Genomic DNA, 3,355 nt, shown 5'->3' with positions numbered 1-3,355 from the left:
ATCATGTTTTAGGTTCTAAGGTTTGACCTCAATACCAAAGCTGTGAACTTAGCCAGAAGCCCTCAGTCCTTCTAAGAGTCCAGTCGGCTGGGGGGAAACTCAAATGACCACAGAGACAGTGTCTGTACTCAGAAAGTCTCTCCCCTTTATTAATCAAAATAGCAGAGTTTATATTCACACAAATGGCATGACCATCGCACGATCATGCAACAAGACAATAGAGGGAGAGGATTGGATGAAATAGAGATTTAGGTGGACAAGGGCCCCCAAGGACGTTTATGACGTCCAGGAACATGGAGCCTAAACAACAGATAATGTTAGAACATTGCTAATCAGATATCATTGTCACTATGGGGTACAACTAACCATATGAACGCACGAGTATAAGCTGAGGCCTCTCTATGACGCAAGCCCTAAGGCCTTGTGCGTACCATAGGCCTGAAGCCCATCGGTCATGATATATATTGATCAGTATGCGCTGACATTAGGATCTAACAATTCCTGCAGTGAAATGGGTCTTTGCACACACAAATGCAAGATGTTTGACACAAAAAGTAAAAGTTTAGACCCCAACCACTGACTTGGACTCACTGCATGTCAGTGGGGGGGTCTTCTTCCCCAAAATGACAAAGCAAGTGTCTTCAACACTTTGGTTTGCTGAAAAACACAGAGAAAGGCTGAAAATGCATAAAACTATATTTGGACACAATTTTACAGAAAGACTATGTTTCAATCTTTTAACTGTAACTACAAAAGTACACAAGGAAGTTCTAAGCAGTGTAACATTCTGCAGTGACGACTCCACTGAGTCAGTGTGGAGGTAGATGGCCGCCTCACTCATTGATGTTCCATTGCACTGAATGAGAAGATGAGATGTTGATGAAAATATCTAGATACGGAAATCTGGCAGCAAAAGTCTTACAGTCCAAGTGAGATTATAGCTTTATCTAGATGCAGGACACAGCAGTGACACCATGAGGTTAAAAGAAAAAGACAGTAAAACAGAGACATCAGAAAATATAATCATAGTGAAAATATGAACCTGCTTTAATATCTCAGTCTCACCTCTGGGAACAAATGATAAAATTCATTGCTGAGCACCCACCAGTGCTCAGACTCCAGCCCCTCACAGATGGTCTGAGGCTAGAGCTTCAACTCCACCAGCTGCAGGAATCAGGAGAAAACATCTCATCAACTTCACCATCGTCACATTCAAAATCAAACTACAACAGTCAGTAAAGTGTTTCTCTGTGCTGAAAGTGTGAAAACAAACCTTTGTGCTGTGTGAAGATGTAAGAAAACATCCTGCTTGCTCTGTGTAAAGCTCGGCAGTGCAGCTACAGGGACAGAGGAGAAGAGAAAGTAAAGTGTTTAGGGGAGACTGAGGTGTTAATCAGACATTGGTGGGAAAAATCTTTTCTTTGCATTAAACCCCCTAAAATCCCAAACTCACTACATACTAAGGTTCATTTTTCAGTCAATACAGTGAGTCCAGTACAAACTGGCTGAGCTACTCTTAGATCATAGAAGTGTGTAATTAAACGTGTGTCCTGGTCATTTAAGGCATTAAACTGTGTGAAAAGCTGAATTTGACCCGAATTCTCATCTGTGGTCCACAAGAAAGGTATGGAATTAAGACCAGCTGCTGCCAGCTGAGCACAGAAACCTCTTACAGCAAAGACAAATAAATGGTTAATACAGGGACGTTGGTGGAGATAAGTATGAATGATCTTCATGATCTGCAGTAATTTCAAACTGATAAAACCACCTTTGCCATGGGGGCACAGCCTGAAGGCCAGATGGCCGGCTTCTGTTCCTCCGGTCCTGAGTAAAAGAGTTTAAACAGTAACTGGCATATTGATGTTGAAAGGCTTGTACAGTGTAAAGAATATCTGCAGTATTGTTCAAAAAGTCTCCAGAATGAAGGGCAGCTGAAGGGTCACTACGAGCTGACCGCTTTTTTTCTTTGTTGCCGAATTACAGAAACATCTTAACTAAAATCTTATCTGTTTAGTAACCATGACAACTTGAGTTATTACAGAACAAAAGTTCCTAACTTCATAATCTTATCCTAACTCCAGATAAGAAAACAGTATTACAGAAACATCCTGACTAAATTTCCTAAATACAGTCTCAACTTTAGGACAACGGCAGTGTTACCCTGACTTCTGTATTAACCGTCACTTCCTATTGTCTTTACTCAAGTTTCAGAGAGAAGTAGAGCTCACTGTGGGCCCACTGATGGCAAAGCTAGCAGCCCACTGGCTTTTTGTTTAGTGTTTTCCAGGTGGCCCACCAGCGGCAAAGACGATGAGACACAATGATGCTTTATCACTTTTCCTCTAACAGTCCAATTAACTTTCATTACTTTTTATCTTTCCTTGGTGTAAAAGTAGAGGAGGCAGTAGATAGGGCAAGATGGCGGCAGATGATCCGCTGTGGCGACCCCTAAAGGGAGCAGCCGAAAGAAGAAGACTTTTTCTCTTCTTGTTGCGATAAAGCGTGGCCACAATTACCCCCAAAAGAAATATGGTACGCCTTATGGGTAGTGTAGGGCAAGCAGCTAGACACTGAAAAAAAAGGGCAGGAGTAGAGAAGTTCTTTTTTAACCCATCACCTTTTTTTTGCCACAACGGTGTATTTTTTTTAAAACAAAAAGAAAAAAACCAAACACGACCTCAATCAACAGAGATAATTAGACTGTGACTGCAAAGTCACATAAGTCTAGTCACTGAAATAATCCTTACAAACAGGTGTAGTCCAGCACTGCTACCAAAGGGGAAGAAGCACCCCAATCTGTGGTTACAGAGCCGTATATATACAGGTAGCTCCTCCCCCAAGCTATTCCATTCCCCCACAGGTAGGAAACTAAACCATACATTTCCTATTTACATGTTGAAATGAATATGGCACAACGTTATACGTGGCCATCAAAATACAAGGCCATAGAAACAGTAATCAATCACTGTTATTTACAATGTTCACATGATTCACTTTTCTCTTTGCATTTACCGGTTCTCACTCCCCTCCTCTACTACAGAGGGTGGACTCGCCCAGGTAAGTAAAAGCCCAGGAGTCACACTCAGTACTCTTTTAGGACCTACCAGGTGAGTATGAGCAGTGCGTGTTAAAACAGGTAAGTATGTCTCAGACATCCCAAGGGTCCCGGACGCTCTGGGAGTCTCCCGCATATTATACGATTATACATAGCGGTTCCCTGATGCCCACAAGCCAGATAAAATCTCCTAGAATCTAGAACGAGCGGCCAAGAGCGCACACAAATGCACACGTAGGCGACACAGACTTTTTTTCCCGATCACGAAAAAACTCCCGGGAGACTTGGGATGTCTGATGT

At 42.3% G+C, this 3,355-nt stretch overlaps 1 long non-coding RNA gene across 1 annotated transcript; it reads right to left on the bottom strand.

Moving 5' to 3' along the window:
- Positions 1-787: 787 nt before the first annotated feature.
- LOC119263210 lies at positions 788-1,339 on the bottom strand. Its single transcript, XR_005130191.1, has 3 exons — positions 1,274-1,339; positions 1,066-1,164; positions 788-856 (listed from the first exon to the last, which is right to left on the bottom strand). It is a non-coding gene; the product is annotated as an uncharacterized LOC119263210 (long non-coding RNA).
- Between the last annotated feature and the right edge of the window lie 2,016 nt (positions 1,340-3,355).

The sequence above is a fragment of the Pygocentrus nattereri genome, chromosome 4 (assembly GCF_015220715.1).
Source record: "Pygocentrus nattereri isolate fPygNat1 chromosome 4, fPygNat1.pri, whole genome shotgun sequence".
Lineage (NCBI taxonomy): Eukaryota > Metazoa > Chordata > Actinopteri > Characiformes > Serrasalmidae > Pygocentrus > Pygocentrus nattereri.
Note: the sequence above shows the minus strand (reverse complement) of the source record. Positions and strands in the feature narration are given on the sequence as shown.